We start from the raw sequence: 13,476 nt of genomic DNA, 5'->3' as shown, positions 1-13,476 counted from the left end.
TCTCATCTGAGAAATACAGATGAAACTCGGACCAAACCTGATTGAAACTGATAAAACGTTGAACAAAGTTACTGATCAAACTTGGAGCATTTTTCTCATACGTACATTTCTTTTACGTTACATTGGCTGGCAGGATGATCAGAAAGCAGCCGACCTGAAGTATTAATACACCTATATATGAATTTTCTCTTATTTGTCTTCGTTCACATTGTGCTCATTTGTTATACAAGTGCTTCTCACTAAATTAGAATATTATCAAAAATGTAATTTATTTCAGTTCTTCAATGCAAAAAGCTAAGCTCCTATATTATATAGAGTCATTACAAACAGAGTGATCTATTTCAAGTGTTTATTTCTGTTAATGTCTTGTTTCACCTGCATGGAGAGCTCCTTTGACCACGTTTACTTCACAGCAAAACCTTCCAAATGCAAGCACCACACCTCAAATCAACTCCAGGCCTTTTATCTGCTTAATTGAGAATGACATAACGAAGGGATTGCCCACACCTGTCCATGAAATAGCCTTGGAGTCAATTGTCCAATTACTTTTGGTCCCTTTAAAAACAGGGTGGCACATGTTAAGGAGCTGAAACTCCTAAACCCTTCATCCAATTTTAATGTGGATACCCTCAAATGAAAGCTGAAAGTCTGAACTTCAACTGAATCTGAATTGCTTTGTTTAAAATTCATTGTGGTAATGTCTAGAACCAAAATTAGAAAAATGTTGTCGCTGTCCAAATATATATGGACCTAACTGTATAACACAAATAGCACTGCTACTTACATGATCCTGCAGCTTCTCTCCGTACACAACACACACTGCTTCGCTCTGTACACATCATACAAACACAGCTCAGCACTGTACATATAACACAACTCCGCTCTGCACATGTCGTAAATACGTGGCTCTGCTCCGTACACATAGTAAACACACAGCTTTGTTTTGTATATGTTGTACACACAACTTTGCTCTGCACACGGCTCCACTCCGCACATGTCCTGCACACACACGGTTCCGCTAAGTATATGTATTACACACACGGCTCCGCACACCTCGTACACGTGCGGCTCCGCTCCGCACACCTCGTACACGCGTGGCTCCGCTCCGTACACCTCGTACACGCGGGGCTCCGCTCCGTACACCTCGTACACGCGCGGCTTCGCTCCGTACACCTCGTACACGCGCGGCTTCGCTCTGTACACCTCGTACACACGCGGCTCCGCTCCGTACACCTCGTACACACAGCTCTGCACACCTCTTACACACTCGGCTCTGCTCCGTACACCTCATACACACACGGCTCTGCTCCGTACACCTCGTACACACGCGGCTCCGCTCCGGACACCTCGTACACGCGCGGCTCCTCTCCGTACACCTCGTACACACAGCTCCGCACACCTCTTACACACTCGGCTCCGCTCCGTACACCTCATACACACACGGCTCTGCTCCGTACACCTCGTACACACGCGGCTCCGCTCCGTACACCTCGTACACACACGGCTCTGCTCCGTACACCTCGTACACACGCGGCTCTGCTCTGTACACCTCGTACACACGCGGCTCCGCTCCGTACACCTCGTACACACGCGGCTCCGCTCCATACACCTCGTACACACGCGGCTCCGCTCCATACACCTCGTACACACGCGGCTCCCCTCCATACACCTCGTACACGCGCGGCTCCGCTCCGTACACCTCGTACACACGCGGCTCTGCTACATCCACACTGTAAACCCCTCCTGACCCCACACATAACCTTCACCTCATCCAGCACCATGACAACCAGCACAGCAGAGTCCTGCATCCACTGAGGCCCCTGATCATGTGACCCCTGACTCCTCCCCTCCTGTGACCTCATCACAGGTCCTGTGCGCACAGAACAGCCATATATGTGGTGGCGGCTCTGCAGGTGGAGGTATGTGGGGAGACCCCATTACTGGGCGCAGGGGGCATTAACCCCTCCATTCCCGGAGATAGTGCCCCCTCCCCCCAGTTCTGCCATGTGTATATGTACAGTAATATAACGCTGGATGTGCTCATGTATACAGGGGGCATTAACCCCTCCATTCCTGGAGATAGTGCCCCTCCCCCCAGTTCTGCCATGTGTATATGTACAGTAATATAACGCTGGATGTGCTCATGTATACAGGGGGCATTAACCCCTCCATTCCTGGAGATAGTGCCCCCTTCCCCCAGTTCTGCCATGTGTTTATGTACAGTAATATAACGCTGGATGTGCTCATGTATACAGGGGGCATTAACCCCTCCATTCCCGGAGATAGTGCCCCCCTCCCCCCAGTTCTGCCATGTGTATATGTACAGTAATATAACGCTGGATGTGCTCATGTATACAGGGGGCATTAACCCCTCCATTCCTGGAGATAGTGCCCCCTTCCCCCAGTTCTGCCATGTGTATATGTACAGTAATATAGCGCTGGATGTGATCATGTATACAGGGGGCATTAACCCCTCCATTCCCGGAGATAGTGCCCCCTTCCCCCAGTTCTGCCATGTGTATATGTACAGTAATATAGCGCTGGATGTGATCATGTATACAGGGGGCATTAACCCCTCCATTCCCGGAGATAGTGCCCCCCTTCCCCCAGTTCTGCCATGTATATATGTACAGTAATATAATGCTGGATGTGCTCATGTGTACAGGGGGCATTAACCCCTCCATTCCTGGAGATAGTGCCCCCTTCCCCCAGTTCTGCCATGTGTATATGTACAGTAATATAACGCTGGATGTGCTCATGTATACAGGGGGCATTAACCCCTCCATTCCCAGCGATAGTGCCCCCCTCCCCCAGTTCTGCCATATGTATATGTACAGTAATATAACGCTGGATGTGCTCATGTATACAGGGGGCATTAACCCCTCCATTCCCGGAGATAGTGCCCCCTTCCCCCAGTTGTACCATGTGTATATGTACAGTAATATAACGCTGGATGTGCTCATGTATACAGGGGGCATTAACCCCTCCATTCCCGGAAATAGTGTCCCCTTCCCCCAGTTCTGCCATGTGTATATGTACAGTAATATAGCGCTGGATGTGATCATGTATACAGGGGGCATTAACCCCTCCATTCCTGGAGATAGTGGCCCCTTCCCCCAGTTCTGCCATGTGTATATGTGCAGTAATATAATGCTGGATGTGCTCATGTATACAGGGGATATTAACCCCTCCATTCCTGGAGATAGTGCCCCCCTTCCCCCAGTTCTGCCATGTGTATATGTACAGTAATATAACGCTGGATGTGATCATGTATACAGGGGGCAATAACCCCTCCATTCCCGGAGATAGTGCCCCCCCTTCCCCCAGTTCTGCCATGTGTATATGTACAGTAATATAACGCTGGATGTGCTCATGTATACAGGGGACATTAACCCCTCCATTCCCGGAGATAGTGCCCCCTTCCCCCAGTTCTCCATGTGTATATGTACAGTAATATAACGCTGAATGTGCTCATGTATACAGGGGGCATTAACCCCTCCATTCCCGGAGATAGTGGCCCCTTCCCCCAGTTCTGCCATGTGTATATGTACAGTAATATAACGCTGGATGTGCTCATGTATACAGGGGGCATTAACCCCTCCATTCCCGGAGATAGTGCCCCCTTCCCCCAGTTCTGCCATGTGTATATGTACAGTAATATAATGCTGGATGGGCTCATGTATACAGGGGGCATTAACCCCTCCATTCCTGGAGATAGTGCCCTCTTCCCCCAGTTCTGCTATGTGTATATGTACAGTAATATAACGCTGGATGTGCTCATGTATACAGGGGGCATTAACCCCTCCATTCCCGGAGATAGTGCCCCCTTCCCCCAGTTCTGCCATGTGTATATGTACAGTAATATAACGCTGAATGTGCTCATGTATACAGGGGGCATTAACCCCTCCATTCCCGGAGATAGTGGCCCCTTCCCCCAGTTCTGCCATGTGTATATGTACAGTAATATAACGCTGGATGTGCTCATGTATACATGGGGCATTAACCCCTCCATTCCCGGAGATAGTGCCCCCTTCCCACTGTTCTGCCATGTGTATATGTACAGTAATATAATGCTGGATGTGCTCATGTATACAGGGGACATTAACCCCTCCATTCCCGGAGATAGTGGCCCCTTCCCCCAGTTCTGCCATGTGTATATGTACAGTAATATAACGCTGGATGAGCTCATGTATACAGGGGGCATTAACCCCTCCATTCCCGGAGATAGCGCCCCCTTCCCCCAGTTCTGCCATGTGTATATGTACAGTAATATAAGGCTGGATGTGCTCATGTATACAGGGGACATTAACCCCACCATTCCCGGAAATAGTGCCCCCCTTCCCCCCAGTTCTGCCATGTGTATATATACAGTAATATAAGGCTGGATGTGCTCATGTATACAGGGGACATTAACCCCTCCATTCCCGGAGATAGTGCCCCCTCCCCCAGTTCTGTCATGTGTATATGTACAGTAATATAATGCTGGATGTGCTCATGTATACAGGGGACATTAACCCCTCCATTCCCGGAGATAGTGCCCCCTCCCCCTAGTTCTGCCATGTGTATATGTACAGTAATATAACGGTGGATGTGCTCATGTATACAGGGGACATTAACCCCTCCATTCCCGGAGATAGTGCCCCCATCCCCCAGTTCTGCCATGTGTATATATACAGTAATATAACGCTGGATGTGCTCATGTATGCAGGGGACATTAACCCCTCCATTCCCGGAGATAGTGTCCCCTTCCCCCAGTTCTGCCATGTCTATATGTACAGTAATATAACGCTGGATGTGCTCATGTATACAGGGGACATTAACCCCTCCATTCCTGGAGATAGTTCCCCCCCCCTTCACCCAGTTCTGCCATGTGTATATGTACAGTAATATAACGATGGATGTGCTCATGTATACTGGGGACATTAACCCCTCCATTCCCGGAGATAGTGCTCCCTTCCCCCAGTTCTGCCATGTGTATATGTACAGTAATATAACGCTGGATGTGCTCATGTATACAGGGGACATTAACCCCTCCATTCCTGGAGATAGGGCCCCCTTCCCCCAGTCCTGCCATGTGTATATGTACAGTAATATAATGCTGGATGTGCTCGTGTATACAGGGGACATTAACCCCTCCATTTCCGGAGATAGTTCCCATCTTCCCCCAGTTCTGCCATGTGTATATGTACAGTAATATAACACTGGATGTGCTCATGTATGCAGGGGGCATTAACCCCTCCGTTGCTGAGGTGATTTCGGGGGATTGGTGCTGCAGTATTTTCCTCCGTTTCCAGTGATGTAGATTCGGAGCCGGCGGTTTGGATAGAACAGACACATATCGCACACTGCGTCCCTTCCGTCCCCCTGAGAATGAATAGCATGAGGTCTCACTTCTGACATTCAGTCGTGGATATTACAATCTACGACATGAGAAGCCGATCCCGGATTAGAAGCGACAATTCCCCACATGTGATCATCACTGAGACAATCTCACACCGCTCTCTGCACCGACAATCAGACTGCGGCTTCTTGGGGGGAAGTGGTTAATCTGTGACGATCTCTGGGGCCCCGAGGTGACAATGTGTCCCTGTTATGGCTATTTCTCTATAAAGGCAACCGGGAGAGATGAAAATAAGACCCGAAATCTCCCTCATACCCCCTAAACAGCAGCACAGTCCTAATATGGGGGAGCTGCCTGGACTCTCACTCTATGATGTCTCCTCTCTTTGTAGGCTCACGGCGTCTGTGACTGTAGAGTTCATTGTACTTGGTTCCTCCTTCCTCTTCCTCAGTCTGTGCTCTGTACATACTTGCTTCCATTCATTTTTAAGGACTAATTTTTCACTTTTCTTGAAGTCTGGTTTTCCCCAGGATTTGGACACCCGACCTCTTGCATAGCAGGCAACAGCTGTAGCAATGAGCCACAAAAACTGTTCATAAACATGTAACGCTGACACTGTGCTCACATGTAGCATAAATGCCACCTTTTTTGGCTGCTTTTTATTTGCAGGTCACCACACTACGCGATAACAATCTTCTCAGATTATTGCATTTTTTCATCTTTTCCCTCTTACTTGATGCATTATTGGTGAAGTTGAAGAAGCGTTTTTAATGCTTTTATAGTACAGAAAAGGTTTGATTCTGCACTTAAAGAAAACACATCATTTACACTATGTGTGAACACGGCCTTAGAGACGTATTTGGCAAAATGTCACTTCCACACCTCATCACACAAAAAAGCAAGACCTCACATAGTGAAGCTTAAAAATGAAAAAGTTCTGGCTGCTGCAAGTATGAATGAATGAACAAAAAATAAATCCATAGTTCTTAACCACTTGGATACAGCAGGACAGTCCCGGAATTGCCTCTACGTCCTTCTGTCCCGGGCGATCCACTGAATGTCCCTCACTGCCACTATAACCTGTCTGGTAGAAAGAAATGGTAAATGAGTGTCACAATTGGGGTACGGTTAAGGGTGTGGCCATTTTCTTATGATGCCCCATGTGCCACATATAGTTTGTCCCTTTTCTGTTCTATGAATCATGGGAGGTATGCTTACTGCCTATATGACAAAAATTATCTTAAAGCATTGGATGTCTGATACAATCATTGCAGTGATGGAAGATCTGAATCATCTGTCAGAAATAAAGTAGTTGCATCGTTAATAGATTGTACTGGTTCCATTTATTTTCCGGCATGTGGGGACCGGTCATATTTAACCCGTCTGAGGAAGAGACTAATATATTGTGAGATGATTTCCACTTTAGGCCCTATCTGTCTGTATCATAAAAGTAATAATGCTGTTTTTATATTTTAATGGGAGGGAAGGATAGGAAAAGTAGATACAGATGAGTGTGTGGTCTAAAATTAATTGAGTTTAGTAGTGTAGATGAAGAAAAATAATCCAAAATGCTGTAAAATAATAAAAACAGTAATATTCACATTAACCATCTCCTGCTGCACTCACTCCAACGCTGCTAGAGTCCCCTCATGCCTCTGCACTTCCTGCTTGGTATAGACAAATGTGATCCCTGCAGTGGCCAAAGAAATGACCATCAGTCAATGATTGAGAGAATGTCTTAGTAAGCCATTTATGCCATGATCATGTCTTTACTTATTATCTCCAGTAATTTTATTATTATATGGGATCATTATGATGTTACATTTTCTTCCCATTCAGGTCCCTAAAATATCAGATCCTCTCAGTGGAGATCTTCTATATTCGAGAAGTTGCCTGATTGACGCGTCAAGGATGGATAGGGATAGGGACAAGATGGCGGAAAAGATATTACATCTCACCCTAGAGATCCTCTTCCGGCTTACTGGAGAGGTGAGAGATTCTGATGATGTCACATTACATCATTCTTATCTATGGGAATAACAGATGGACAGAACTGGAGAGGTGAGGACTCTGGAAATGTCTGTAGTGAGATTTATTAATGTGTCTCTCCATAACCAGGATTACACAGTAGTGAAGAAGACCTCTAGTGATCGCTGTCAGGCCCCCGTATCTGAAGGATGGGGAACACCCCTGAGCCCAATCACTTGGTCTCCACCTCACCCCCTGATACATGAGGACATCAATGACCAGAAGATCCTAGAACTCACCTACAAGATGATTGAGCTGCTGACTGGAGAGGTGACACTGCTGGGAATGCTGGGACGTTATACAGTAATGCTATGAAGGGATCAGGGGGATGACGGTATCATTGTATGTGTCAGGTTCCTATAAGGTGTCAGGATGTCACCGTCTATTTCTCCATGGAGGAGTGGGAGTATTTAGAAGGACACAAACATCTGTATAAAGATGTCATGATGGAGGCTCCTCAGCCCCTCACATCACCAGGTAGTAGACAAAACTCGATACATATGGCTCATAATTATCTGTATATGCAGAATGAATTCAGTCCCTGTATGTGTTTCCTCCAGTTGTATCCAATAAGAAGACAACACCAGAGAGATGTCCCCATCCTCTTCTTCCACAGGACTGTACTGAAGAAAATTTCAATGTTCCTCAGGATCATCAGGTAGATGGAGAGAAGGTATCATGAGATCTCGCCTATGATGTGTAGACGGCTGTGAAGGTCTTGTGCTCAGTCTTGTTTTATCCACCATTGTTATATGTTTTATACATGTGTAATGAGAACGGTGGAGATGGCAGGATTAGAGCTGATCATAGATGTGACTTCTCCATCTGTCAGTGACTTTTACTATATTTGTTTCAGAGTAAAGATCTGACCCATATTAACACTACAGAGACATATGTGATGGGTGATGAGTGGTGTGAAGAGGAGATTCCTACAGATGACTACCCAGGTGAGTAGTAACCACTAAATGCAGAGAAGTCACAGATTCTTCTCAGTCACTGGCTGGTACCATTTTGTGTGTGTTGTGAGCTTTGTGGTCATTTGGGTTTCTCAGGTTTAGATTCACTCCTTTTGCCAAAATAATAAATAAATATGGATGAAATTATGATATTGTTACATAAAATAAAATAAGGATGTAAAAATACAGTTGAACTATGCCAATAGAAGCAATGAGAACATGTGGTGGTGAAGTCCACTTGAACATGTTTAATTATTCCTAATGATTATAAAGCTAAAATAGGTTTTTAACGATGGTTATTACATTTTTTTGCATAAAACTCAATATTAAAAATCCTTTGTATAAGGTAGAATTATGTGTTTGATCACAATGTCCTGAAGGCTTCATTGAAGATTTCTCCATCAAAACCTCGTACAATTGTTATAACACCTATTATTATTTACAGCAATTAATAGGCCTTTTGCACAATATCTCACAGTGTTCTTGACTATTTTTGGGGACCACAAATTTCAGATTTTCATGAAGCAAAGCCCATAACTCCTTGCAATGTTTAGACTGCAGGGTGAACCCTAGGGGATTCTTTAGATTCTGCAACCTATTTTGGCCAGTATCAGATGGAGATTCATTGTCGTGTCAGTAAAAGTCTATTCTTATAATTTATGTTGAGTTGATAAGTGTAGGTGCTTCAAATTTGCTTATAAGCCTATCGGTTCTCTGTTCCTAAAAAGGGGAATATTAATCAGCCATATGATGACTAAGAAATCTCTTACCTATCAGAACCTCTAAACATTTTTATATGCATGACGTCTTATTATTATGGGATGTTTTAATTATTTTATTGTTTGTACTTATGCATTTCTTCATAGTTTCAAAGAAATGTAAACTAGTGGTTCCATGGTTAATAAGAAATGCCTTATTAACGTCATATGACGTTAGCAAAAGTCTGTTTGTCTCATATATTTCTAACTTTTATTGAGTTTGAGTTTTGCTACATGTCCTGCAATTTGTATGGAAATATTTATATAGAAATACTGTAAAATATCAATATAATATTATGATTTTATTATAAAAAATAAATAAATAAACATCAGTTTTATTCTTGGCAGGTGACTGTTTCAGAAGGTTAAAAGGATATGGAATATCTTCAGACATTAAAGCAGATGATTGTGGTATTACACAAGATACATATGAACAGCATGCAATTATCCTAGATATGCCATCATCTCTTAGCAACGAAGATATATCAAATCTTGTTAAACATGAGAAAAGTCACACAGAAGCAAAGGAATTTTTTTGCTTAGAATGTGGAAAATGTTTTACACGGAAATCAAATCTTTTTGCGCATCAAAAAACTCACACTGGGGAAAAGCCATTCTCATGTTCAGAATGTGCAGCATGTTTTGATTGTCAATCGAAACTTACTAGACATGAAAAAAGTCACAGTGGGGAGAAACCATTTTCATGCATAGAATGTGGGAATTGTTTTTCTCGGAAATCCAATCTTATTGACCATCAAAAAATTCACACTGGCGAGAAGCCATTTTCATGTTCAGAATGTGGGAAATGTTTTAAAAAGAAGTCGGATCTTATTACACATCAGAGGATTCACACAGGGGAGAAGCCGTTCTTGTGCACAGAATGTGGGAAGTGTTTTCACCAAAAATCACATCTTGCTGTACATCAGAAAAGTCACACAGGAGTGAAGCCATTTCCATGTTTAGAATGTGGGAAACGTTTTTCTCAGAGATCAAAGCTTTTTGTTCACCAAAAGTCTCATACAGGGGAGAAGCCATTTATATGTTTAGAATGTGGGAAATGTTTTAAACATAAGTCAGGTCTTGTTACCCATCAGAGAATTCACACAGGGGAGAAACCGTTCTCATGTGAACAGTGTGGAAAATGTTTTAACCAAAAATCAATTCTTGCTAACCATCAGACAAGTCACACTGGGGAGAAGCCATTTTCATGTTTACAATGTGGAAAATGTTTTTCTCAGAAATCAAACCTTGTTGACCATCAAAAAACTCACACAGGAGAGAAGCCATTTTCATGCTCAGAATGTGGAAAATGTTTTTCACGGAAATCAAATCTTGTTGATCATCGAAAAATTCACACAGGGGAGAAACCATTTTCATGTTCAAAATGTGGGAAATGCTTTAAACAAAGGTGGAGTCTTGTTACACATCAGAGAACTCACACAAGGGAGAATCCATTTTGACGCTCAGAATTTGGGAATCAGAAATGTTGCACAGGAGAGAAGTTGTTTTTGACCATCAGAACAGGAGAGACTTTACTTTCATGTTCTGAATGTGGTAAATGTATCACAGGTAGCTCAAAACTTGCTAGCTAAATATCATCGATTTGATGTGAGTCAAAGTTTGTGTTGTGGTTTTAGGAATTCACTGAATCCGGACAATTTGAACAACTTGCGATTCTCTTTGCATGAATCTCCTAAAATGTCCACCCCCATTTCACAAATTGCAGAAGATTGTGTGCGTCCAGGTGGGCTTCCCCATTTGCAACTATCACATCAGAAGCCCAGCCAATCAGGAGGAACTATTGTAGACTGTATAAAAACAAAAGCAGGGAATGTAGCAGAATGTAGTGGTGAATGTTGATAGTAAGAGAACGTCACAGTTTAACCATACAGCTAGGGAGAGAATGTCATACATCGGTGAACAGTTTTTACAGATATTATGTATTTTAGCACAGAAGTGAAAATTCATGTATATATCTGCAAACAAAATACAGTAATACAGAGATTCAATTGATAGGGATAGAGATAGAACTGGCAGTGATTGATCACAGTAGTTATAGTACTTCTGCCGCATTTTAGTAACACATTTTTTTGCATTCATGCAGAAGCAGTCCTCCAATATTGCTGAAAGAAACAAAAATAAAACTTTTAACTCTGTCACTCGTTGATAAATTGTGTAGGTCACAAACTACAGATTTTTTCCCACACTTGTATATATTTCTAATTTGATGAAAATACATGACACACCAATACTATGGCCGCTGGTTTTAGAGCATGTACCTAACATTTCTTGGTTAGTCTTTTTTGGAAAGGAAAATTGTGTTAAAAAATACAAAGGAAAAAGATATTTACCTACATGTCTCACAATCTACGCATGTCAGACTACCAGTTTTCTTAGTCAGATTTGATGTACATATATACCCCACTGATACTGCCTCTTGCAGTTGGTCTTCTAATTTTCCAGACCTTTACAGACCGTTTTATAAAGAGGAGATGCTACACAATGGTAGACAGGCACTGTCTCAACTTTTTTTAGATATGTTGCTGCCATCAATTTCTAAATTAGTTAATTTACAGTGCGAGCAGTGATCATGGAACTTTCTGCCACGTGATTTTGTAGAAGTTAATTCGCTAAAAAAGTTCAAGGTGGTCCTGGAAGCCTGTTTTGAAAAATATATTACAGGTTATGGCTGGGTACTAGATTATGTAATGGGGCTTTGATCCACAGAACTGATTGCTGTATGTAGAGTTGGGAAGGATTTTTTTCCCTGATATGGGGCAACTGTGCGTGATAACATGATTTACAAGAACCGTCATAGCCAGCATCCTGCAAATCTTGCGCATGCACGGGGATCTATTCAGCAGCGTCATTGAGCCTCTGAAGCCGAGTGTACGTTTCCTAGCTTCAGAGGCACACTGTGCATGACCAGACTGCTCACGTACATCTTCTGCACTTTCTGTCATGCGTAGTGCGCCTCTGAAGCCAGGAAGCGTATACCCGGCTTCAAAGGCTCAATGACTTGGCAGAATAAAGCCACGTGCATGCACGAGATTTGCAGTGATCAAATCATGTTATCACGTCCACAGGGGCGTGATAACATGCAAAGAGGGCCTACTAGTCTGGGGAAACTAACGCCCCATCGACTAGTCAAAGGCCTAATTAGTATGAGAAAAACGGAGGTTATAAATACCTTTTTTAAACATAGATTTAAGTAAATACCAATATACAGGGCTGGTTAGGCAGGGAATTCAGTGATACACATGTGAACGCTGATGGGTTGGAGGGCATGGGGGACCTGACAAGTTCCTTTTTAATGTTTTTTTTTTTTTTTTTGCCTCTCTCTGGATTAAAATGTTGGGTTATAGGTTCAACTCAATGGACTTCTGTCTACCTTCAACCTTAAAACTATGTATTTTGTCAAAATGAAATGGAAAAATATCTGACTTTTAACTTCTGATCTGTTTTCTATGTTCTGTGAATAAAATATAGCAATACGAGATTTGCAAATGATTGCATTCTTGCTTTCTTTACATTTTACACAGCATCCCAACTTTTTTGGAATTTGGGTTGTGTATATGCAGTACATATGTATATCTATATACTGTATTTATATATACAGTATATAGACATAAATATACAGTATATACAGTACAGACCAAAAGTTTGGACACACCTCATTTAAAGATTTTTCTGTATTTTCATGACTTTGAAAAGTGTACATTCACACTGAAGGCATCAAAACTATGAATTAACACATATGGAATTATATACTTAACAAAAAAGTGTGAAACAACTGAAAATATTTCTTATATTCTAGGTTCTTCAAAGTAGCCACCTTTTGCTTTGATGACTGCTTTGCACACTCTTGGCATTCTCTTGATGAGCTTCAAGAGGTAGTCACCGGAAATGGTTTTCACTTCACAGGTGTGCCCTGTCAGGTTTAATAAGTGGGATTTCTTGCCTTATAAATGGGGTTGGGACCATCAGTTGTGTTGTGCAGAAGTCAGTTGGATACACAGCTGATAGTCCTACTGAATAGACTGTTAGAAATTGTATTATGGCAAGAAAAAAGCAGCTAAGTAAAGAAAAACGAGTGGCCATCATTACTTTAAGAAATGAAGGTCAGTCAGTCTGAAAAATTGGGCAAACTTTGAAAGTGTCCCCAAGTGCAGTTGCAAAAACCATCAAGTGCTACAAAGAAACTTGCTCACATGAGGACCGCCCCAGGAAAGGAAGACCAAGAGTCACCTCTGCTTCTGAGGATAAGTTTATCCGAGTCACCAGCCTCAGAAATCGCAGGTTAACAGCAGCTCAGATTAGAGACCAGGTCAATGCCACACAGAGTTCTAGCAGCAGACACATTTCTACAACAACTGTTAAGAGGAGACTTTGT

General features: G+C 42.9%; 1 protein-coding gene and 1 pseudogene across 1 annotated transcript in view; both read left to right on the top strand.

Moving 5' to 3' along the window:
• Positions 1–12,576, top strand: part of LOC141270692 (uncharacterized) — a 73,113-nt pseudogene extending 60,537 nt beyond the window's left edge.
• LOC141270638 (uncharacterized) overlaps positions 1,850–13,476 on the top strand; it is a 338,269-nt gene continuing 326,642 nt past the window's right edge. Inside the window, exon 1 of the mRNA XM_073680720.1 lies at positions 1,850–1,919. The gene's annotated coding sequence lies outside the window, so the exon portion shown is untranslated. The remainder of the gene's footprint in view (positions 1,920–13,476) is intronic.

Source organism: Phyllobates terribilis, unplaced genomic scaffold (genome assembly GCF_046119375.1).
Source record: "Phyllobates terribilis strain yellow unplaced genomic scaffold, ASM4611937v1 Scaffold_5__5_contigs__length_657084704, whole genome shotgun sequence".
In the NCBI taxonomy this organism is placed as follows: Eukaryota; Metazoa; Chordata; class Amphibia; order Anura; family Dendrobatidae; genus Phyllobates; species Phyllobates terribilis.
Note: the sequence above shows the minus strand (reverse complement) of the source record. Positions and strands in the feature narration are given on the sequence as shown.